Source organism: Balaenoptera physalus (assembly GCF_965194825.1).
Source record: "Balaenoptera physalus genome assembly, chromosome: 10".
NCBI lineage: Eukaryota > Metazoa > Chordata > Mammalia > Artiodactyla > Balaenopteridae > Balaenoptera > Balaenoptera physalus.
The window spans coordinates 73,850,743-73,877,078 of record NC_138889.1 but is presented as its reverse complement, the minus strand read 5'-3'; the positions used below and the strand labels follow the sequence as shown (position 1 = coordinate 73,877,078).

At 36.3% G+C, this 26,336-nt stretch overlaps 1 protein-coding gene and 1 long non-coding RNA gene across 13 annotated transcripts in view; one reads left to right on the top strand and one right to left on the bottom strand.

Moving 5' to 3' along the window:
• The window catches only part of SOX6 (SRY-box transcription factor 6), a 627,969-nt gene that overhangs the window by 152,964 nt on the left and 448,669 nt on the right, over nt 1-26,336 (top strand). The window contains exon 1 of one of the 12 annotated variants that reach the window (XM_082476543.1): nt 26,082-26,310. The exons of the other annotated variants lie outside the window; for them this stretch is intronic. The gene's annotated coding sequence lies outside the window, so the exon portion shown is untranslated. Of the gene's footprint in view, nt 1-26,081; nt 26,311-26,336 lie in introns of those variants that run through there. 12 annotated transcript variants of the gene reach the window in all.
• The window catches only part of LOC309667728, a 504,177-nt gene that overhangs the window by 466,508 nt on the left and 11,333 nt on the right, over nt 1-26,336 (bottom strand). The gene's annotated exons all lie outside the window — the stretch shown is intronic.

Sequence of the window (26,336 nt, the reverse complement as noted above, 5' to 3'; positions counted from 1 at the left end):
GAAAGACAAATATCATATGATATCATTTATATGTGGAATCTAAAAAAATGATGCAAATGAACTTATTTACAAAACTGAAATAGAGTCACAGACATAGAAAACAAATTTATGGTTACCAAAGGGGAAGGGAGGACAATGGAAGAGAATGTTAAAAAAGAACATATATGTTTATATATATGTGTAACTGAATTATTTTGCTGTATACCTGAAGCTAACACAACATTGTAAATCAACTATATTTCAATAAAAATTAAAAAGAATAAATAAAAGGGCTGGGTTTGGGGGGGATGAAGTAAAATATTTTAGTCAAAGGAAAGAGCATATGCAAAGGTCAGGTGGTTGGAGGGTGCATGTTGTATTCCAGGAACTGGAAGATTGCCTGTGAAGCCAGAGCTGAGAGAGCTAACATTTATATGCAAATTATTTTATTTCTCAAAATAGTCTTTTTTTTTTTTCTTGTTTTCATGTCCATTTATTATTTTTGGGTGGTGAAAAGTAATTGGCTTTTTTTTTTTTTTAATGTCTGAAACATTTATATTAACATATTTCCATACAAATAACCCAATGAAAGTTTAGTATTAGTTGTTTTGTTTGTTTGTTTGTTTATACTGCAGGTTCTTATTAGGCATCAATTTTATACACATCAGTGTATACATGTCAATCCCAATCGCCCAATTCAGCACACCACCATCCCCACCCCACCGCAGTTTTCCCCCCTTGGTGTCCATATGTCCATTCTCTACATTTGTGTCTCAAAATAGTCTTAAGTAGTTTTTATTGTTTCCATTTTACAGTTGAGGAAATTGGAGCTTAGAGAAGTGAAGTGACTTGCCCAGGATCAGATTACTAAGAAACAGCAGAGCTTATTTGTTTATTACAGTCTCTCTCCCCATCCCCATTACCACTCCCACCAGAATATAGGTTCAGTGAGGGCAGAAACTTTATTTTGTTTGAAGCTGTATGCTCAACAACTAGAACAGTGCCTGGCACTTGGTAGATGCTCAGTAAATACTTGCTGAATGAATGAATGAGAGAATGAATTAGAATCAAAGTGCATCTAACTCCAAAGTCCATGTTCTTAACCACATCCTGTATACTCAGATGCAAATTAGAGCTCAGATTGTTTCTTAGAGAAGGTTTTGATAAGAGACCAAGCCTTTAGCCAGTGCAGTTCGAGGGGGTGGGAAGGGGGATGAAGAAAAAACATTACGGAAGGGGAAATAGAGCTCAGAAAGAACAGACTAAGTGGTTAAAAAATTTTTGCTGTAAACTAGAATAGGTAAAAAGAGAGGAGAAAAAGAAGGCTCTGACTCTAAAACTGGCTGGTTAACTTCCACAGCAGCTTTCACTACAACCTGGGCCTGGAAATTTTCTTGCATTGCATATTGCCTTGACTTAGCAAGTCTGTTTCCTGGGAAACAGAATACAGTCAGTATGCCCTACATCTTCTTTTCCAGCTTTGTCCTGAGCTTTTGTTCTGACTATTTAGCTCTATATAACTGCTTTCAAGGATCTTGTTTCTAGTAGTTTGCTTTCATTCATTCATTTACTCAATATTTATTGAGAGTGATGAGATGCTATTTTATATAGGGTTGTCAGAGAAGGCTTCTCTGATGTGGAGACATTTGATCAGAAACCTAAATAAGGTGAGGGAGCAAGCCATGCAAATTATTGGGGGAAGAACTTTCAGGCAGAGAAAAAAATGTGCAGAAAGGCCTTTAAGTGGGAGGTACTTGACTGTTCAAAGAAAAGTTGCTACCAATAGTGTGACTAGATCCAAGTGAGTGAGTAAAAGGGAAGTTGGAGATAATGTTAGGGAGATTGTTGGTGGCCTCTAGACCATGGTGAAGATTCTGGCTTTTATCTAAGAGAAATGGGAAGCCATTGGAGGGTTTATAAGAGAAGCAAGATGATTTCCATTGTTAAAAGAATCACTCTGCTATGAGAAGAATAGGCTAGAAAAGCAGGTATGGAAGCAGAGATACTAGTTAGGAGGCTAGTACAAAGGTGTTCAGATGAGAGATGGTAATGGCTTGGATTAGAGTGGTAGCAGCAGAAAATGATACATGCTATGAATGAGTAACTTAGAAAAAAGAGCCTTCCCAGGGAAGATGTAGCCTTTCTTGGTAGCATGGCTTGGGGAGTTGGTGGAACCTTTCGTCTTAGGTGCCTTTTCCTTAGATAGTTAAACCCTATGCCAGGGTACATGTAGTATTAGTTGTCATTTTAGAGGCTGATTGTTTCAGTGTACCTGGGTTTGTTTTAATGGCTGATACCAGCTGCAAGAAAAGTGACAAAATACTTGATGTTTTTCATATGTGCCTATTTCAATAACTCAGCAGTATCATGAAATGGCCTGGTGTGGAGGATGAGGCAAGTCTAGGGACTGCTGCCAAGTCCTGCATGGCAGCAACATGGAAGTAGTTTAGTCAGTTTCAGTAAAAGTTTGAAATCTACTGTATTAGAGGCACGTGCAGAAGCTGTGTTAATTGCTAGCTTATTTTCCATATGGTTCTGTTTTAATGAAGCATATTTGATGCAGATGGTTGGAAAGTAAGTTGGATAATGTCTAAACTGGTCTAACTAATTCCCACAGTGCTTGCACTCCAATAACTTAACAGTGCCTTTGTAAAGTTTCTTCATTTACAGCTTTTTTGTTTTTTTTTTTAGTTGAAATGTGACCTAAGATAACTGAAAACTATTCTTCTTTCTTTAAACTTGACCCTGAAAAGAATAGGAAGTCATTTCCCCCATCATTCCAGGTCAAAACCACACTCCAACTTGGTTTCTTTAGTATTATGGGGTTCTCTTCATCATTATTATGGCTTTCTAATATATTTAGTTGAGGAAGTGGGCATCATGAAGGATCATATATAGGAACTGAAGTGATTTTACCAAACGCTGAAGTTAGCTTTGTTAACAGGACAATACTTTGACCTCTTCAGGGATATGAAATAGAACAGCCTAGAATATTAATAACTATCTCTTGTTTATACATTCTCTGTATCTTATGTAATTAAGTTAGACTTGCTAGATAGATATTAATGTTAAGTTTGAAATGAGATTAAGGATAAATTGTCCAGCAATACTGCAAAAATCTTTCCATTTCCTTTTTTTCCTTCTATGAGACTAGAATACCAACATATAGTCATTGTGTTTTTCTTAAATCTTTATCGAGAGTTCAGATATGTTATCTTACTTAAAAATAATATGCTGATTTCCTCTAAGTATTTTATTTTGGTGTACTTGTTGCTAAATATGTCCATTTGTTTTCATATTTGCTCAAGGATATAGATAACGTCCTTGTTAGACTTGAGGTTGAGTTCTGCAGAGCAAAAAGGGAGACATGGTTCATGGGTTTGTATCCATTTTGCTGGGGTTTTTTTTTTTCTCACATTGTCACTAAAATATTCTCTTTATTATCTGAATAGGACATCTGCTGACTAGCCTGACCCTCTTCACCTGATTGTGTGAAAAGTCTTGGTTGAATCTGTTAGGCCTTGGAGGCCCAGGAATCTGCTAAGTGCTTTTGTGCTTGAAAGATACACTGTCCTTGGTCTGTTTTGTCTTTTTCATTTATGGACATCTTTGATAAATAACCGTGATGTAGGTATGGGATAAGCCGAACATGCAGTCTTCTGAGCAGTCATTGACCCAAAGGACTAATTACCTCTTAATAAGCACTGGACTTTTTCTCACATTCTGGAGAGGTTCAAAAATGCAATACAAAAATTAATTTTTCACCCAACTTAGTTGTGTTAATACAGGGAATCCTAACACTGAAGAGAGATAATTTAAAAAAAAAAAAAAAAAAACTAGTTTGTGAGAAATCTTCTAGAATCACAATCTTGCTTTTATCTACCTCCTTTCCCCAGTTGTCTTTCACTAGAGGAGGTTAACACTAGATTAGACAGTTCTGCCAAGATGTACTTGCATATATCTGGGGAGTTGCATTGAACATACCCCTTTGCCACAGAAACAATTCATCTTTAGATGTCAACTTCAGTGTTGAAATTTTATGAGAATGGAAAGGAATACACATTTTCATTTATTTTAGACTTCCCTTTGGAAAATGTAGTTTGCTGCTGCTGTTTCAAGTTGGAAGGGTTTACAAAGTTTTTCTCAAATACTCATGGAAAGCAAATGCAATCCTGAATTAGACTAAAAGAAAAAAAACCTTCCTTTAAAAATTTTAATAATTGTAGCATATCAGTCTTAGTCATTTTTTTGACCTTTTCCTCAATTTATATTCACCATGGGGTAAAAGAATTAATTTCTTCTTTTTTCCTCCCTCCCTCTCTTCCTTCCTTCCAAAATTCTTTTGTCTTGCTTTTTGTTGTTGTTGTTGTTGTTGTTGTTTGAGCATGGTTTAACTTTTCACTAGAGCAAGAGCCTAAAAACATCAGAGTAAGAAGAGAACAATTACCTTTGTGACAACTGTCAATTATTCAAGATAGAATATGTTATTTCCCAAATCATGTTTAAAATCAGAATTGGAGAATTACTCTTGAGTTTGATTCACATTGAGAAATCTCAGAAAAAATTTAGAGATCCATTCTGTCACTTTTTTTCTCTAATGTAAAAATGCTTCTCAAACTGAAAGAGAATATCTCTTTGGGATACTCTCTGCCTTTGAACTGTGTGAAAACCACTTACAAGATTTGGGGGAGCCCGATGTTGAATTAGGCAGCTAGAGATCAGCTATTACTATGGTACTGATAGTAAGTATGGGAGAGGGTCTGGAAATGAGGTTTAAAATATCAGATTGCTCCAAACAGCAGTTTAATAACAAGAAAAATTCAACTATTGTTTTTTTCATCATTATTTTGTAGACGTTAGGTACTTGGGAAGGTTTTTTTTATTTTCTTTTCAGAGAAACAGTACTCTTATTCTAGAGATAAAGCAAGATATTTAGTTAGGCTTTGAGTTAGTTAGGCTTTAGGCTTTAATTAGGCTTTACAATTTTTTATTTTAAAAATTTCTCACTATGGTTTTCAGGTCTAATTCTTGAACCGTGTCTCTTTTGGTCTTGACTTTGTTTTCAGAGAAATAGCAAGCTAAGCTTTTCATTTAATTGTAATAAAATACTGCCCTAAAGAAGAACGAAATATGATTTTTTTTACTGGTTTATATAAAAAAGCATATAACTGTAATAATATTTTAACTATAGTTTGTATAGACGATACTCATTTAAACTCTATGCAAATCTTTGTTACTTCAGGGCAAATAAGCTGCAAAACCATAGTGTGTGGTGTGGTGAGCACACACCATAAATTTGATAATCATACTTTTGAATTCATCCTATTTTATATAGGAGATTGCCATAGCATTATGAATAGTAATGTGCAAATGACGTGAAAAAAATGTTGCCACACTCTCGAATGTTTAGTGATTTGAATGCTACTGTATTATTTCACTCTGTGCCAAGTTGCACTGAATGAAAAGTGAAGATATTAAAGTAGCAGAAATTTTACATTGGCTTTAATGTGTGAAGCTTCTATAATTCCCCATGAATCTGGAATGTTAATATAAATACTCCTTTTGTGGGGTGGCAGGAAACATGCTGTCCAGACTACACATGTTCCCCAGCTAGGCCTGCCTCTACTGTTTAGAGAAATAGAAGTGGGAGGCTGTCTTAAGTGAAAGTGAAAAAAGGCATTTGTTTAGCTGCATGGCAACACAAATATTTCACTTAGTGAGGACTGACAATGCATCTCATTATGTGAGCGGGTGCCAGCTTGTAAAAAATTTCTGTTTAACTTTCCATATTAGTTGAAGGTGCCTCGGCTTAACTCTTTGAAGCCTGGCATCCAGGTCTCCTTCTTCCCTAACCTGCAATACACACTTTTTGTCTACCAGTGTTTGTTTTTTTATCCTAAAGTAATAGATGAGAGAGAGCCAAGGATATGTGGCACACAGAATGCTATTAGGAATATGTGAGGAAGCCTGCCAGATTCAAGTCAGCTTCAGGCAAGACATTTGTCACTTCTTCCCATTTCTCTTATTCCTGATGCATTTTTCTTAACACTAATTGTTATATTCTGCCTTGATGGTGGAAACATTCGATGGTATTTGTTTTAAGTTTACAGTTACCTTGTGGTGCTACCATTGCCTGAGTAGCAGTTCCAGGTTCTCAAGATCATAATTCTTGATCTTAAATTCTCCAGTCTCTTCTTACAGTGCATTTGGATCCTAGGCTATTTTTGCTTCTTATTGTGTTAGAAAGCAGAGGAAAGTAAATTAATGATAACTACCACATCACTTGTTTAGAATTATTTATTTTGTGGATTTTGATTTGAAGGAGGTAGAGAAATACTTTCTACTTCAGGAGTATTTGAAATCAAATCTCTTTTGTTCTCATTGGCGTGATCCCTATCTTTTGGGCATCGGTTTTAATAGCTTTACTAGGATACGATGGTGTAAGGGGAGGGCAAAATACATTTTTAGATATCTGTGACTGTAACATACAAATGGAAGATTCTCAGCATTTACAAGCATAGAAGGATGTGCAAGGACCAACTGGATGAATATTCCAGGAAATGCACATTTTTTTTCATAATTTCATCATACGTTTTAAAGCTGTGGCATCAGGAATTTCAGTTTGTTTAGAGAACATTTCAAAATGTTTTACCCAGTGAGTGAGTGCTTATTGCAGAATAAACTAAGAGAAATAATTTATAATGGGCAAAGCACTTAAAAATTATATAAACCAAGAGAGTTAAAAGCAGAGGTCACTTTGAATTAAAAAATTGAAAACACATTCAAATTTTTGGCAATTTCTTTGTACTAGTATCTGCGTAAGTTTAGGGGATTGTGCTTTGTGGGTATACTTATGTCTATCTTATAAAAGTGGTTGGGGCATTTAAATTTTTAAAAATAAGAAATATATTCAGATATGAGAATTAGAAGTGTTTTCTAAAACGGAATCTTTTTTTTTTTCCCTCCAAATTAAGTTGCTGAATATTTGTAGTAAAATATTTTCCTCCTCCTTCTTCCTTCTGCTGTATTCTGGTTCTTATCCTATTCCATCTCTCTCTATTTTTAGTGTAGACTTTAGTCCTCTTGGAGAAGAGAATCCTTTTAAATCCCCCAAACTGTGGCATCATCTGTTAGGCAGAAGCCTGAACTGGCTGGCGATTGTAAATGCCTGCCAAGGATCTTTCTGACCTCTTTCCTACTTACTACCTTCATAGTAGTTGTGGATATTTGCTGAATTAGTCACATTCTAGCCCTGTGTCTGGGTCTTTCAGATAGGGAACACAATATGCCACTGGTTGATGAGATGGGCCAGGAGTGTGGATGTGCTAGGAAGCAATGCATACATTCTGGATGGAACCCAAAGTAAATATTTTGCCATTAGCTTTCTCATCAGTTAGTCATTGTTAGCCTCAAAGAGCCAATATGTAGATTTTTTAAAAGCACATTTGGATTTTTCAGTTCTGTGTCTTATTACTTAGCTCCTTCTCATCAAAAGCAGCTCACTTCCTCTCTTCAAGCAGAACAATGCTTCAGCTTTCCCAGCAAGTCTTGCTTTATTTAGAGTAGGTGATTTGGTCCAGTATCAAGAACACAATATGGGTCATCAAATTTACATAAGTGGTTCTGACGCTTCATTCTGTGGTTCAGAGTGAGAGGCAGAAGGCATTGTTTCTATAACATCTTTGTCTCCGTGTCTCCCACCCTGCCCATCCAATTACTAGCTCAGATTTAGAGTACTTGGTTAGTGGCTCTCTGGGACCCTACTGTTCTGTCACAAATTCCATAGCCCCCAAAGAAAAAAAATACCTCTGGTTCCTTGTCACTTACAGCGCTTGGCAGATAGATAATAAGCATACAATAAATATTTATTGAATGAGTAATTGAGTAGATCAGTGAGAATGCAGAAACTTTGACAAGAGAAGAAGGGTATAAAGTTCTTGAAAGATGCAGTCGGAATGATTTGGTGTTGTGGACGCTTGAAGCTCAAATTCTGGGTTTAACTGGAAACATGTAGAAATGAGGAGTCCATAATTTGAAAAATTTTGGACATATTTTTACTTTTCTAGCTGGACAAATCAGCCATCAGTTGTTTCCAAGAATTGTCAGGTAGCATTCAGGTTTCCAAATTTGATATTTTGGAAGGCAATGAGATCCTCTAAAATGTCATACTTGGAAAACTGCCTAGGATGCTGAATAAATAATTTTTATAGTACCAGAGAGATTAGAAGATATCTTGGAAAATTCTCTACCTACCTGTAGTTTTATACTTCCTTTGCTAAGGAATAATGCTAGAAGCATGAGGCTGACCAGTGGGAAAAGTTGGCATGTCAGTCCACAGGGAGCTTGGTAAGAGTCTCTTTTTCTGGACATGGATTTTCTTTCTATTAAAGTCTGATTATGAATTCTAGTCTGCACTTGGTTCTAAATGTGAAGGTGGATTTTTCAAGCTGACCACATTACACATGACAGAGTGTCTCTAGTTCTGCTTTAACTAACTGTTGTGCTAATGACTTAATGGAGGAAGCTTTGAGATCATGTTCACTGCAGGAAGAGGTAGGCTAGTGGAGTGAGTATGTATTCTTTAAATAGCTACATATTGGGGAAAATCCCTTGGGAAGTCACATGTGCTAAACTTTATGTTTTATATTTAAAATCAAGGGACTATCCCTAAATCCCATTAGTATTCCTCAAGCCTTTACTCTTTTAACTCAGGAATTTATATTGTCAGGAGACATTATTTTTTCCTAGGTTCTCTTTACTATTATTTTGCCCAATGCCATGCCATTTATATTGCCAGATAATCTTGAGGTTTGCTGGTATCCCTCATGATCAATCACTTATTCTGCCTGTGTAGTTAATGGTGCATTTGTGCAAATGGTATGTATTTTATTTGCTGGCCACAAGATAACAAAGGCCCAATTGTTTTTTATTGTGAAGAGATAAAAGATTTTACTTGCCCAGTTAGGAAGGTAATTTACAAGTCTGGCCTCTCAAATATTAAAATGTACTTCCTATTAGGTGAGGGAGGCTCACTTCATATTTTATTGCTCATTTGCTAAAAAGTAAATAATAAAAAATTGAGCATGTATCTTGGGTATCTTTGGCATATAATGCCTGACACAGTACATGAAGAGTCTCATTCTCTTTACATTGTGAACATGATAACTGCCAAAGTATTCTAGCATGCATTATTTATAACTCTCAAGATCTTTTAATTTTAATAATACAATGTATTAAAAAGGTAGGATATTAAAAGATAGCTTGTATGAATAGGATATCTTCATCTAAAATTATCTGGATACTTTTGAACTGATCGGTATAGAAGCAGTTTGTATTTTTCTGTATGAAATTTATATTTCATATATATTTTCCGTATGAATATTATATTTCATACTATTCCCTCTGTGTGAAATACTTCTAACAAACATACTTACCTGTAGGATTTCTTTCCATCTTTTAAGGCCCCACTCCTGTAGTCTCCTCTGATCTCACTTCATTTGAACTCCCATAGTATTTTGCATTTCTCTTTTTGTACTTTTCACAATTTGTCATTTTAGTAGTTTCTGTGGACAGTCCTTAGCTTCTGATCAAAAGTGGGTTTTTGGGGCAAGGATATCAAGTCAAATCCATCTTAAATAACTTACATGACCATATAGTACCTACTATTCAGTAAGCACTCAGTATATAATTATTGAGTTAATTAAAAATTCTCAAAATCTCCACACTCTCAGTCCTTTTCATAAATTACCTAATATGCATTGCTCTTCTTACATTTAGCTTCTCTTATATGTGTTGATTCCTTTTACTGCTTCCACGTTATCCTGAGAGTTAGGGAAGAAGTAGTTTCTTGACTTTGCAAATGAGCTGAATAAAACATTAAAAAATGTGAAGTTAGTTATTTATTGTCAGACCCTGAGCAAACTCTGGAGCATGTGATGGGGTAGGGAAAGAACTGACGCGTCACCCTCACCATTACTGCCCATGTTTCTTCTGTCCCACTTTGGAGTGGGGACTATGCCATGTTTCTTTGTATCATCGCCAGTACAGTAGTTTGCTCATAGTCTGTGATCTAAACATATGCATAAAATGAATGTGTGAATGAATTTGACATCAATGAATATTGCCTTTGATGCTTCAGCCACTCTTTGCCCTTCCATTCTCTCCAGGCTTTCTGTGCATTTATGCTTTCCTTCCGTTTTCTCATATAAAATCCTTCTTTCACGAAAGCATTCGATGATAAAATTCAACCCAAAATACAAATGGACAATAATAGTTTAATATGCTGTTCTTTTGTAGCATATGCATTTAAAAATGTAGACATCTTTTCAAATAAAAATTATGATAAATGAGTTAAGTTATATGGGACCTACATTTAAAATAAAGGTGTTTGTTTACTTGACCTCATAAAAAAACGTGTTTATACCTGGGCTCCAAAGCAGTGTTTGTAGTGCTTGGGGACCCATGAATAGAAATTTTTAGAGACAGTAGCTGAAGATAGGCCTCTATAAATCTTTGCAAGTGTTCTAAGAATTTAAACTTAACAATAGCTAAGGATAGAAAAAGGATAGGAAGAGTATTTTGGGATAGCTGGCTCTGAAGTGAGGGAATGGAACTAAAGTTATCAAAAGAAAAGTTCTTTTTTTCTCACTTGTCTTAAGAATGGCTAGAATCATAGTTTTTGTTCCTCTTTTGGGACTTCTAGAAACAATTCAAAGAAATCTTGGCTGTGCAACTACTATTACAATGAAGAGTTTGCAGTTTTTTATTTTTTTCCCTGAAGTTACCTCCCTGTAATAATTATTGGAAAAAGAAACTCGTGAATTATAGATAGACTGCTTACTGCATTCCCTGTCCAGCATTTTTTTTTTTTCCGGATAAAATCACTCTTATTTTCTTTTAGGGAACAACTTTATTTCACTTTCGGTAAATGTGGTTGGGGTAAAGCTGCCATTACCTTCCCAAGTCATAGGGAGCGGGCATTCCATATGCCTGGCCACAGCGATTTGTTCAGAAATAAGCATGTTATCCAAGCCATGCCAGTGAGACTTAATCTGGGGTCTTTTCTGGAATTACTGGGAAGGAACCAGAGTTATTTTACTGTGATTGCTAACCTGGGGTTTCTGATAGTCATCTTTGCCCTTGAAGGGGGAGAACCTGCCTGAGAAATGAAGAGAGACCAACTCCTAATTACATCATCATAGCACTGAATCCAGCTGTGTCAGAAGCCAGGACTTTCAGTTAGGTAGAACCAATAAATTATTTTGGTATAGCTACTTTGAGTTGGTTTTAATCACTTACAACTAAAAGTGTTCTAACAAATGCAACCAGAATTGCACAACTGACGCACAACTCATATGTTAGATAGATATATGTGATTTGGAGAAATATTTTGATATCCATTGTCTCATCCAATATGTGCAATTTATTTGTTTCACTTTAACTTCCATGAGTGCGAACGAGCATGGGTGGTATGATGAAAGTCGTTTAAACATGAATAGTCTGTACTGAAATAATTTTAGTATTGTCAAAGAATAAAGTGCAAATGAAGTGGTATAGCTAGATAAGTTCCAGACTTTAAGTTTATATTGTTTTGAAAATAGAATAAGTTTATGGATTTTTTATAGGTTAAAAAATAGTTTTGCTTTTTCCTAGATAAAGGAAGTTGAAATTTGTTTATATTTTAAATATTCACTTGTCTATTGCAGTTAGATGCAGAACTTGGGCAGGAGTTGGAGCGAGTACTTTACCTATGCTCTGAAGAAATATCCTCTGCTTGTTACATTTTCATATGTTAATCCTATTCCTTAATATATAATTCTATTTAAGATCAACTTTAATGGATTTACTCCAAATTAGAGATCTTCTCACTAGTTTGGAAATCACAAAACAGAAATGGATATTGTAGTACAAATTTTGCTGTTTTCTTAGAAAAAATTAATCTGAATTTGGAAGAAAATTTATCCTCCAAATATAGTTATGCGAATTCTACTTGACTTTGGTAAATCACATTTAAATGGGCAATGTTTTTAATTTATATTTGTTACATAGCCTTTTAGGAGGTCTCCACTTTACCTGTCTTTCACATTGTTTGGAATATGTATGTAAAGAGTAGGTTGATATTTGATCATCTCTCTTAGAAACATGCTGGACCATTTTATAGTATGATTTTATTCCTTAGGAAAAAAAACCCATTAAAATAAGATTCTTGGTCTTCTTTTTTCCCCCCTGCCACTCAAGGATGCATATTCGCAATCAAATTTGGTCTTTCTACTTGACAAACCTTAAGTGCCAAGGTCTTAAGTTGGCACTGTTTTCTCCCTAATTCTTATAGATTACAGATGTGTCCCTCAGATTTAAAAGCCTCAGATCTAAGTCCCTCGGGTATTGATTTTCTCATTAGGAAATTATCACGTTCAGAAGTTAGGATGCTAACTAGTTCATGAGGGTAAGGCCTTCATTAGAACCATTTTAAGATCAAGCCAAAGTTGCAGAAGCTTTAACCTTTAAGAGTTCGTGCTGACAATAGCATATTTGGAATGGCATGTGCACTTAGTTATATGGATGGATTTCTCAGAGGTAGTGGATTTTGAAGTTTTATTATCTGTCATTATGTAGGATTTCCCCTTTCCTCTAATGACCTCCAAGTTTGCAACCTATACCAAATAAAATTTAAAATGGATAAAATTTCCAGGAAGATCTTGTTTCTAATAGCCATTCCTTTCTTCTTATTATAAACTTTCTATGTGGTGATCTCTCTTTCTTTTCAGTCACTCATTGTCTATTTATTTCCCCTACCCAAACCTGCTCACAGGATAGTATACTGTAGTGGTCACATACACCTTCATCATCATTATTATTATTATTATTATTATTATTATTATTATTATTATTATTATTTGGTTAAATTTAAAAATCACATTTATGTTAAAACAACAAGGAAAAAAGATAAGGTCTCATACACAATTTCACAATTTGTCATATGTTTTTATTTGTATCTGCTTATTTTCAGTCCTCATCCATATTAAGAAAATAATTTAACATAACTGTAATCAGAGCATAGATGTCATTCTGTGTTGTTTTTCATTTAATGTTATATAATAAACGATTTCCCACCACAAAGAGCTTGCCATGATCCATACAGACACTTAGGGAAGCCCTGGTGTGTCTTACCTTCTTTGTGTAAGAGCTGCCGTTAGTCTTCCTCCTGGTCTTGAGATACTGCATTCACAGTTAGCCTGAAGCTCTTACTGAGGGAAGACATCCTTTCTGTCTTTTGTGGGAATGCATCATAATATCTCACCAATAACTATGAAGTTTTCTGTAGGTTTCTGCTGCATCTCTGGCATCTACTGAGATGTTCATAGAATTTTTCTTCTTTAATCTGTGAATATGTGGTGTTATTGGCAGATTTTCTGAACCATCTAGCATTATGAGTATTAAAACCTACTTATTCTTGATGGATTTTCATTTACACTATAGATTAACATTTAATGGAGTCTTGCATTTGTGTTCATAAATGAGATGTCTTTAATTTTCCCCTTTTTATAATATCTTTATTTTGTTTTGGAACCAGGGATATTCTGGCTTTATAAAATGAGTTGGACATCATATACATCTTAGTGTGAAAGGAACTCATGGTGTTACCTCCCCTAGAGGCATCTAAGTTTAAATTCTAACTAGGAGGAAAAATATTTGTATCCTTAAAATATTTTGAAACATCAGCCTAAGATAGCTGTTTTTTGGCGGGGAGGGTTGTGAGCTGGTGGGGGATGTTACGGATAGAGAAAACGCTGGTGCAGCACGGAGGTTGCTGCTCTAGTCTGTGTCATAGCAGTGCAATTAACTTTGGTGTTTATCTCTGAATATATTTTGGCAGACCTGTGGTGTGATCACTGGGATTAAGAGGAGAGCAGGTTGATGACATTGGTTACGGAAGATATTATCAGAGAAGGCATCAACTGAACATTGAAAAAGGCTCCTGAACCAAAATTGGAGCTGAACATGAACTGAGATTTAAATACATTCCAATTAGTCTGTTTATGTCCCTAATGCCCTTTAAAAGGCAAAGTGATAGAGCTTCTCTTTCAGGCTCCACAATTACCCATTGGTTGCATTAAGCCATTAATGACATTTTTCTTCCTCCAGGTTTCTCCTTGGGGTTAATTTTAGTAAGATTTTTATCTCTATAAAAAAGTCTGAGAAGTTAGGTGTGCCTCCACACATAATTTGAGCTACGTTTTGTCTCATTTTATCCTATAAAAATAGTTCAACCAAATGTTAGAAACTCTTAAGTTTGGGCTTCCTGAGTATCTGGTATGACTACCAATGCAATTTCTTACAACAGAGGTGCTTACTTTCTACTGTCCGTATCTATTCTTCTAAATGTATCACAATTTAATTAAACACAGAGCTTTTGGGCACCTACTGTGTACCAGGTACTAGATATTCAAAGATCGTGCTCTTAAGGAGTTCGAGCTTTGCTTTTTCATCCTTGTTCTCTAAGGCCCTTTCCTTTTCTGATACCCAGGTGCTTTTGTTTCTCTTTCTTTTTGCCTTTCTGTCAAAGCAAAGAGACTTTAAAAGGAACTTTTGAGTTAAACTGAAGCTACTTCTGTTGAGAAGGATTAGTACAGCTCTCTGAACTTGGGCCTATTGTTTATTTAGAACCCAGTGTTAATGAGGGCACAATGCTTGTCTTGATTCTTATATGGGCCTATTAGCTTTGCTGTGTTCCATGGCCTTGGATCACTGCTCTAATGATTGATACTTGCTGAAGACCAGGTGAGAAGATTTGGTTGATCAAAACATTACAGAACCTGTGCAAACTGCATTCTTGCCAGGTATCATCCTTGTTTATAAAGGCAAACCATAATTTAGGGCATCACTCTTAAACAAAATTATTACTGAAATAAGCTGTAAAGGAATGTGGAAAAGTAAAAGGGACTTAAAAAGCATTTTATTATGCTGTTTTTTTTTCTGTTCTTCATTAATTGGGTAATTCTTAGGCTAGTTTTCTCCATGTCATTTAGTTTCCTTTTTAATATCTTTAGATGCAAGATTGAGCTTTGCTGGCCTTTCTTTCTTGTTCTTTGGGTGTTCGTGCCAGCTTTGGCAGCACTCATTGTCAGTGCTGGCTCAAATGAAGGAATGGCTGAAGGCTCCTTTTGGAGACCCACTTCACTGGTTATTTTAATTGCTCACAGGGATAATTGTTGAGTGGTACTATATAGGATAGTACTTCCCTTGCCACAGGGGTTAGGAATTCTGTCCGGTAATCACTCCTACTCCTAATGGATGAGAGTTTCTGAGTGGAAAGACTGGTAACTGGCTCTAGGTATCTCTCTAGAACTATGTGTAGGGCCCCTGACAGATTAACTCTGGGAAATCTGTGCAGCCACCATGAATACTTTTCCTCATTGATCTTTTGCTTCATATGGTCAGAAACAGAGAATTTGTAGAGTTTAAAATTAGCTTCTTAATCATCTTATTCTAGGACATGCTCTGTCACACAGCCCTGTGAGAGCAAAGATTTTCTTTGCTTTCCTTTTTCACAGTCAGAGATATTAGAAAAACAATAGGGATATGAGTGCTAAGGGCCTGGCTTAAGGAAAAACAATTTTTTAAAAAACACTGCTATTGTGACTATGTCTGCTGTGGTGAAGGACTGTGATATACTGTATGCTGGTATTCTGTGAAATGGAACTGTCTATACTTTCTGACATGTAGTGATGAAGAAAATTCTGGATACAGCATCCATTAGATATATCCTCAGACTTAGCTGCTTCTCTGGATGGAAGTGAGGCTTCTGAGGTACAAAGGTTTGTAGTTTTGAAACTTTTTATCAAGGAATAACTGAGTCACAGCAAGTTAGTAAACAAAAATAAATGGTGAACTTGTAAAAGTCATGTATTATTTATTTTATTTTTTTAAAGATTTATTATTTTTTTTTTATAAATTCGTTTTATTTATTTTTGGCTGCGTTGGGTCTTCGTTGCTGCACGTGGGCTTTCTCTAGTTGCAGCGAGTGGGGGCTACTCTTCATTGCAGTGCACGTGCTTCTCATTGTGGTGGCTTCTCTTGTTGCGGAGCACGGGCTCGCGGAGCACGGGCTCTAGGCGCGCGGGCTTCAGTAGTTGTGGCACGCAGGCTCTGGAGTTGTGGCTCGCGGGCTCTGGAGTGCAGGCTCAGTAGTTGTGGCGCATGGGCTTAGTTGCTCTGCGGCATGTGGGATCTTCCTGAACCAGGGATCGAACCCGTGTCCCTTTCATTGGCAGCCGGATTCTTAACCACTGCGCCACCAGGGAAGTCCCAAGATTTACTTATTTTATTTTATTTATTTTTGGCTGCGTCGGGTCTTAGTTGCGGCATGTGGGATTTTCTTTGAGGCGTGTGGGATCTTCTTCGTTGCAGCGTGGGGGCTTCTCTCTAGTTGTGGCATGCGGGTTTGCCTCTTCTCTAGTTGTGGCGCGTGGGTTCCAGAGCGCGTGGGCTCTGTAGTTTGCGGCACGCAGGCTTTCTTGTTGAGGCGCGTGAGCTCAGTAGTGGTGGTGTGCAGGCTTAGTTGCCCTGCAGCATGTGGGATCAAACCCACGTCCTCTGCATTGTAAGGCAGATTGTCTACCACTGGACCACCAGGGACGTCCCAAGGTCATGTTTTAGAATTAGCTTTATAGTTGTAGTTTTTAAATTGTAAATCAGTGGAAATAAGTGGGGTGGGGTTGTTTGTCAATTGTTTTGTTTTAAAAAGTTTTTGTTACTTATTGAAATAAAAATGAGATCAATTTTGAGTAGCCATCTAGACTAAATTAGTTAAAATGGAACAAAACAGAAACTTCTACTACTTTGGGAATCATCAAAATGGCCTCGACTTCTTTGCTAATATTGATTGCCTTTAACGCCCCATTTCTTCTTCATCCTTCCTTATATCTATGACCTTTGCCATGAAACTGTAGAGTGCCCTTCCCACTCTGGATAGGGCATTCTGTCTCACCTCTTGCCTCTGGGATCCATCATTTAGTTTGCTTTGGCCAATGGGATGTTAGCAAATGTGACACAAGTAGAGGCTTGTAAAAGCACTTGTGCATTTCTGTTCACACTCTTGTCCTTTTCTGTCAGCATGAGAAGAACAAGCCTGGGCTAGTATGCCAGAGGATGAGATACACGGTGCAGAGTCGAATTACTCTAGCTGTCCTATCCAAGGCCATCCTAGATCAGCCAAAAGCCAGCCAACTGTAAGACACGTTGGTGGCCTCAGTTAAAGCCAGAAGAAGCGCCCAGCTGACCTGCAAACATATGAACTAAATAAATGCTTATTGTTTTAAGCCACTGAGCTTTGGGGTGGTTGAACCCGCAGCATTCTTGTGGCCATAGATAATTGAAACAACCTCAGGTAACCTCTTTTTAAAAAGACTCAAATGGGCAGATGTCACAGATGATCCTGAGTGATTTGTTGTTCCAAAAACAATATACATTTCACATTGATTTCAGGAAATTCCTAGATCCAACCACTCAGTGATACTTGGGTGAGATTTGATTTAAAGTGGAAGATGTTTTCTTTGTGGGTTGATTTTAGGAACTCTGGAGATAACTCCCCACCTAGTCTATATATTCAGCAAATGTATGTTAGCCTTACAGGGCACAGAATCATTCAGTCCATCAAGAAAGACAAGGCAGAAAATGGAAGTAGTGCAAGTAATTGAGTTAAATTCATATGGTAAGAAATACAAATGCCAATGTATCCATTGTCAAGAACAAATTTTGACTAGGGAACGGTGGTGCTGGGTGGAGTCAGTAAAATAGAAGGGAAGAATGAGGTTAGGAAAAGGGAAACTGGATTTTCTTTGGGCCAGTTAAAGACAACATAGTATAAAAATAAATGTTGTGATTGAAGACTGAGCTTTAAAATCTTAACTCCATTTATACTCTGCAAGTGCAACATATTAGAGTGAGAGAAAGATTGGATGAAAAGAGCAAAGAGGTAGTTTTGTTAGGGGCATGGTACTTTAATTCTTTGTGCTTTGAAATCAAATGACTATTGTCTTTTCTATTTTCAGACTCTCTATATAGTATTGCTATTTCATTCACTTTCTTTTGTGGTAGAAAGAAGTCTGCTTTTTAATGAATATATAAAAAGTAGCTGGCTGAGAATCAGAGGCTCCTAGACTGAGGCAGGGCATTACTGAACACATCTTAACAGTTATGGCCCTGCATTCATCTGGACCTGTATTCAGAGAAGGGGTGCGGCTGCATGGGGGATCTGTACTTGGTTAATTCATCATATTACTTGGAAAGGTCCTTATTATTTTGCACAGCAGTGTGGTCACCTGGCGGTAGGTCATTAGCATTTTAGTCTTCTTTTCTGCACAACAATGTACAACATGCTAATTAGAGGGCTCTGAAAGCTAAGTAACCTGTTTTAAAATCAGACATTTTAATTTGAAGCTTTAATGGCTGTTTTTATAATAACTGGCTTTATTGGGGGTAAAAGCACTTCTCATGTTCCACTAGCAAGGCAGAGTATAACAGAAGCTGACAAAATTAAAAACCTCATAATGCGACCTTTGCCTGGGATAAAAGGCTGTTTCATAACAATTTCCTTTTGTTCTTTGTTTAAGCCATTACTCTAAAAGGAGCCTCCGATTAATCTAAGTAAATGCGTCATTACTGTACTAATCCATGTCCTTCTGTCAGTGTCTGTTTTAATTAAATAAGAAACGCTAGCAGAAAGATATCACGCACAAAGCTGTGATTGGAGAAAGCAGCACTGGTTGATCAGGGAAAGATTAAAAAGGGCTTTACTGTTTTGTCCATTTGCATAGCTCCAGATGCCACAGTGTTTCAGGTTGAAAGAAAACTTACAAAAGAGTTTAACACGTTTCACTCTTATAGATTTAAAATAATGGGATTTACCAATGAAATTCTAATCATCCAATTTATCACACGTTAGACATTCCAAAGCAAGGAGCAGAACAGCTTGGGGTGTGTCTTTAAAACCTTTCATGCAATGTTGTGTTGTACCTGTGAAAACATACCTGCCCAATTTGCATGTGTTTCTTCTTATTTTGGGTGAATTGATGGTGAAACCTGATTGTGGATATACAATGTGATTTTTTTCCCTCTTTTTATTGTATCTTACAACTTCTACTGTAGGTTTTTTTTTTTATGGTTTTCTATTGTTAATATGTTAGGAATTTGGGTGCTTAATTGGTTGTTAACAATGAAAAGTAAGCTTAATAAATGCTTATAAAATGAATGTATCTAGTTAATATTGCTGCACTGATACACAGAAACTCTTCTTAGCAGTAGAGTTGCAGAATTCCCATGGTGAGGGCTTTCTCCGTATATGGGCCATTATTTGATGTAATGAAAAGAGAAAGTGTGCAACAGTGAGATTGTTAATTAATTTAGCCTAACAAGATGAAGATAAATGAAGCAAAGAACAGATTGAATGAAGCAAGAGGTCTTATTTACAATTTAATACATTTTTATATAATGCAGATTTCACTTGATAAAAAACAAACAGACCCCACCCCAAATACCTACAAACAAAAAAGTATACTCCCTCCCACCACAGTTCAACACTAAAATCCTGAACTGACTTTACAGAATACATGTACCGTGGCTCCATATAGAAGACATTTTTACAGTGTGTAAACAGTGCTTTTCTACTGCTAAAAATTTTACACTAGTTAACCTTTAACTTCAGTATTTTATTATTCTTGCTATAGGCTGGGATGACCATAAGAACAATTATCCGGAAAACTTCGGGTTTCTTCTTCCCCATGTTATCCTGAGACATCTTGTGACAGTTATTTAATAATCATTTTATTTTAATCCTCTTTTTACCAAGGGAAGGAAGCCCAAAAGTGTTAAAAAAAAAAAAAAAGGAGCTGTGAGCCTTCTTACATGTGCTTGAATCTGTAGCAATTGTGCAGAATTCTTAAATTAGCATTATTTTTTAAAGTCTTTCTTTCAGAGATTAATGAGCTTTACCCAGTATTTGACCTTTTATCATTCTTGCTTTCTGCTCAGAAGTACTTCCTTCCTTCCTACAGTAGCTAGAAAAGACCGTCTCTTATCTTATGTTACTGTAGGCAGTGGTAACAGGGCTCTCTACAAATGGTGTTATTATGGTCACTGTGTTTTTATCTCAGGGGTCAGGAACAAATCCATGCAACTGCTTCTAAGGATTTCAATAAATAGGACTTTTTATCCAGACAATCGCCTTTTATGTTACTTTTAAACAAAACTACTAGTCCATCAAGAGTTTCAAAAGAAAACAATTCTACAGAGTGCCGGTATGGCCGCACAGACCAATCATCATGGCACCCATTCTCCAGTCCTTTATTTTTCAAGTCCACAACAATAGGTTGTTGATTCAATGGACAAGACCAGAACAATTAAGTTCTCTGTTTAGCAGCAGTGCAGCATTTTAATGCCCTTCTCTAATAATGGTCTCATTATTGTTATTCTAAGACTGGGCCTCAGGAGGAGGAATATTTGCTGGAGGTACGTCATTATTTTGCAAATTTCGATTAGCTCATCATGTTGTCTGTAGTGTGAAAATCGTAGCTAATTAGGGCAGCCAGTTAGACTACCAGCTTTTGAGCTTATGAGTTAAAAGGTAGCATACTTGATAGGCCAGTGATGTGAAAAAGGTGGTAAAAAGGAGGATTAGAGCAGTTGCCTTAGTAACTCCAACTTCCATCTGTGAGGGAACAATGGACTTGTGTTTCTCCCCCACCTTGGTGTAAAAATTGGTTTTGTTTTGAAAGGACAGAGTTCTTTTTATGACAATCTGGAATTCAGCCCAACTGAGTGTAGTTTTAGTTGTTAGGAGAGACCATTGAGGATAGGAAAGATGAAAGGTCATGGTGAGCTTCAAGGACATGAAAGGTTGTTGTCTCATGTAACAATGGTAGATTGTTTTTTTCCTGATATTTCTAGCCAGCCCCTAAGTCAGGTGATGGAACAAATACCTACGGTTTAGTCAGGTGAAACAGGAAAGAGCAGGGGAAGGAAAGGAGAAAAATGGGGTAAGAGAGAGTTTGTACTTTGTTAAAGAAAAAGGGGTAACTTCAATTTGCTTTTATTAAACGAAGTGATATTTCTTTGTCACTATCTCTGAGATTCCAGTGTGCTTTGGATGGTTTGCCTCTGTGGGCCATCACATCTCTGGGAAGCTCTCCAATGTGTTAGGAAATGTGATTTAAGCTTTCTTCCTGAACTCCCAGGAGGACCAGTGATGCGATACTTAACAATAAATTTAGTTGTTGTAGCTTTCTCACATTATTGGTGTTCTTAAAAGGTTTTCCTTCAAAATGCACACTGAATAAAATGAATGATAAATATGAAAGAAATTTGTTATACCACTTTACAGGGTTTTATCATAAATCCTATGACTTCCATCACAGAAAGTTTACAGGAAACTGTTTAGATGTTGCTGCAATAGCAACACAAATTTTTCTCTCTGTACATAAGAAAATGCCACAATTTTAAGAGCTGTTGGAGGTTTTGTATTACAGAGGAGGCGATAGAAAAGGATTGAATACGGCGCTGTTTCTTAAAAACCCTCAAAACCAAATCACTCTCTCTGGATTTGAAATACCTTTATTTCAGCAAAATAAGTGACTTCTATTTTTCTTCCATATCAATATTAAAACATTTGGTTGTTGTTGTTGTGTGTGTGCTTGTGTGCAAGCTCCTGTGTGTGTGTGTGTGTATATGTTTTTAGAATCAGAGAGAGTATAGGAATACTAATTTTTTAAGCAGAAAGATCATCTTTTGATGATCAAAGGAACCTTCATATTTCTCCCTCTCTATTGTCCCCAAACAACCCTTGTGTAATTGAAGCTGGACTTGGTCCAGGGGGTTAGGGAGATTTTCAAATTCTCTTTTAATCCCAGGTCTTTGTTTTCTTACTTTTTCTAGCCAGCTATCCTTATTGCTGTAGCCTTTCTTTTTCTGAGAAGCTGCGTTCATTTAATTTATTGTAGGTACTTCATAGACTTGAAATAATAATATTACGAAATTCTAGAGCTTAAGGACTTTTGAGATCATCTAGTCCAATTCTTGTGTTTGAAAAATAAGAAAAGTGAGACCAGAATGTTGAAATGACTTGCCCAAGGTAACTCAACTAGTTGAGGTAGACAAATAGATGCCGTTTGCTATACTATTTAAATGTAAAAACTTGAACCAAAGGAAGAATGAAGAAACATTATAGGAACATGTTGAACTTCTTTACTGGTCTTCTTTTTTTAAAATTTATTTATTTATTTATTTATGGCTGTGTTGGGTCTTCGTTTCTGTGCGAGGGCTTTCTCTAGTTGTGGCAAGCGGGGGCCACTCTTCATCGCGGTGTGCCGGCCTCTCACTGTCGCGGCCTCTCTTGTTGCGGAGCACAGGCTCCAGACGCGCAGGCTCAGTAATTGTGGCTCACGGGCCCAGTTGCTCCGCGGCATGTGGGATCTTCCCAGACCAGGGTTCGAACCCATGTCCCCTGCATTAGCAGGCAGATGCTCAACCACGGCGCCACCAGGGAAGCCCTACTGGTCTTTTTAGTTGCTGAGGGGAGATGGAATCAAGCTAACATCTGGTGTTGGGGTTACGATTCAGATTAGATTTTTTTTATAACTATTAAAGTTCCATTTTAAATAAATGAAACTTTTTCATGACAACACCCCCCACCGACACACACACACAAAATCCCCGGCATAACTGGGGAGAGATGTACCCTAAAGTACTCGCATAGCACTCAGAATCAGCAGACTTTGTTGATCCAGGCACTGTGTGAAATACTTTCATACACGTTATTATAATTTAGAATTGAAACACTTTTTCTTTCCAGTGTGGCAAATTAGTTAACTGTTCTGTTTCTTAGTTTTTGCAACTGTAGGAAGGGACTTGATGTTATTCAACTTCATTAGCTGTGTGAGACATAAAAATCAGTGTATGATTGAAAAATGCAGTATACATTTGACAGATACTGTAAGAGTGTAAATTAGTGCTTTATCCAAACAGATATCCTGAGGAAAATATGAACCATAATATTTAGATCAAAGAATATGACATATGTTATTTTTGGAACAGTTTAGAACATATTTAGAAAATTTGGACTATAGAGGATAAAATAAAATAATCTGTTATTTCACCTTATTATTTCATAATTAAAAAATGTACTCCTAGTAACATTTTGGTATATTTCATTTCAGTCTTTTATCTACGTGTGTATGAGAAGAAAGAACATGTCTAGCTTGTTTACTGCCCTCTCTTCAGTGCCCAGAACAGTACGTGGCACTTGAAAAAAAGTTGTTGGGTAAATTTTTTAAAAAGGCAAAATTGCATCATACTGTAGATACATTTTTGTATTTAAGAAATAATTTTATTGGATTTTATTGGATTTTCCCATGTCTTCAAAAATATGATTTTTAGTGACTGTATCATATACCATCGTATGTTTGTACCACAATTTGTTTTACCATTAAGTTATCAATTTCTAACTTTTCACTATTATAATGTGAAAGTTAATTTATAAGGATATCTTCCACTTATTATTAAAGTGGTAAAATTTAAAAATTGATGATAAAAGTCCTTTATGATCATAGAACCCCACCAAGCCCCATCACCTCTTTCAAGTCTTAGCTTAGATGTCATATTCTCAGTTGAGGTCTACTTTGACCACCCTATTTTAAAATTGTAACTTTCCAAACATTCCTCATCTCCCTAATGCAGGTCTATTTGTTTCCATAGCCTTTATCAACTTTTAACATACTATATAATTTGCATGTCTGTTAAATTTATTTGCCATTTTCTCCTTTTATTTCCTATAGTATAAGCTCTAGATAGTGGAGAATTTTTGACTGTTTTTGTCAGTTATATTCCCCAGTGTCTTGCACAGTGCCTAGAATATAGTAGATGTGCAACAATATTTGTTGAATGCATTTATTGAAACTTGAAAAAATGGAAGTGTCTATCTTTTAAAGTCAAAAATCAATCTCTTTCTTTTTTCACATGGGCAACTCTCATCAACCTATTTGTGCACTGGCCAAGGACTTCTGTTTTCTCAGTTTTCATTTGTACACATTATTCAGTTAAATTAAATCATAGCACTTGACTGAATCTTGGATAGGCCATGTTGGATACAGACTAAATGTCTTGCAACAAATGCTCCAAGCTCTTGCCACTTGAAGTCACTGTGAACTCTAGCTTTAGGGAGATAGTTCTGGACGAGAAATGTCACCAGTGTCATGCCAAATGATCTTTTTCCTCGTCTAGAAGTCCTTTTGGTAAGACTCTTAAGGTTTAGGTCTGACCTGGGCAAACTCAGGTTAACCTGATTACTTACATTTTGGGATGATTTTACCTTATTCTGCTCCTAACTGATATTGGTCCTATTCTTGAAATATTCTTAGGAAAGACATTTAACAAACTCCTGTTTACTTCTTTCACTGTATATGGTTTATACTTTCCTTTAAAAATAATATAAAACAAAAAAATCACCATTTTATGTCCTTTGTGGGTAAGTGTTAATTATAATCTTTATATAATAGCAATTTATATAGCTACAATAATCCCTTAAATTTATATGATCTTTATAGTTTTAAAGCTCTTTAATAAATATGATCCTGTTTAATTATCAAAATAATCTTAGATGCACAGGGCATGTTTGTTACACCCATTTAGGGACCAAGGCACAGAAAACTTCAGAGACTTAATCTAGATCATAAATCTAGGAAGTGGTAAAGAGGCCACTAGAATCCAAGTCTTCTGAGTTCTACTAGTCCAGTACTATTTTTCTTTTAATCATTTTACCTTCTCCCCAGGTTAAATAATCATTGTTTTGTTGACATTTCTTAATAGATTTCATGAAAATAAAAACAAATGATTAGAATTACACATTTTTTCGCTTTATTTTACCTGCTTTACTATTCCAATTCTCAAGGACTTTCCTCTTTTTCCATAGTCATTGTCTTTTCCCTTATTCTGACTATTAACATGGGCTTTTGTAACAACTTGTGAAACCACAGGCTGCCATGTCTGTCTTTTCACCTTTTAGCTAGTTGTTCATTTCACACCTCTAGATAAGACTAAGCAAGTTCTGCTGATTGTAATAGGTATCGGGCAGACTGATAGGGGTCCACTGGGATGCAAACAGCCTTGGGAGAAAGTTAATGTAGTAGACAGTACATTAGGTAAAAGATTGGACAATGCACACTAACAAGTGTAGTTCATGTATATAGAAGAGAGGTATAAAACAAGAGATAAAAGTGTTTCATAAAGCAGACAAAGCAAGAAAAGTCTGGGAGCAAGTGGTAAGATATTTAGGAAGCTAGGCCACAGTATGGCCATAGACGTCAGGTGGAGTTAAAGGACAGATTCCAGTTTCTGAGTAGTCTGCAAGTGAAAGGTTATCAAATTCACAGAAAGGTCATGGTCTTAGATGGACTAGTGCACTCAGGTATAGGAAAACAAGTAGAATCCTAGTATTGGAATCAAAACAAAAAGTCAGGGTCAAACTAGCAGCAAGAGTAATTAATGTCATTCTGAGTCCCAGGGAATTGTGTTGGAACCTCTTTAGGATGAGATCAGAAACAGTCCTAGAGCAGTGGCTCTCAAATTTTTAATGTACATAAGTGTCACCTGGGGTGCTTTGGATTTCTGAAGTGGGGCCCAGGTGTCTGTATTTTTAACGAGAGCTCCACATTTTTCTGATGCAAGTTTCTACTGATCACATTTGGAGAAAATCTCCATAAAGCCTGAGGTGGCACCTATAGTAGGATAAGGGACCAAGTAATCACAAATCTTGAGAAAGGAGGCATTTAGAGGTTGAAAGTCAGACCTTTCTACTAAGAGAAAAATGTATCTGTTTTTCTCAGAGCTGATTTGTATTTATTTGCATGTCAGAAGGCAGAAAACATGGGCTGATATGTACTCGGCTGGTGTGTCGTAAGACTACTATGTTTTTCTCCTTATGTATATTGTATATTGAGTGCTTTTGTAATATCTAACATAAAGATTTGTACGTTTTAGTGTAAAAAAAAAGGAAGACTGATTGTTCTTTTGTGCCTAATCTAAACTGTCTCTCATTTTTTGCTTTCCATTTGTTATCTGTATAATTGAATTTCCTTTTCCTTCCCACGTCATAAATTGATTAGCATGAGTTGGGCAGACTGCTGTAATGCTAAGGGTTAACCAGAAGAGAATTACAAATGAACTATCTAGAAAGTTGATTATTAATCCAGCTAGAGAAGAAATATGCTTTTACTTAGCAAGAATGAGTATCTGAAGAGCTGATAATATTGTTCAGGCAGCGAGGTGGAATGGCAGAGCTTGGTAAGTAAAACAAAACTTGGGATTAA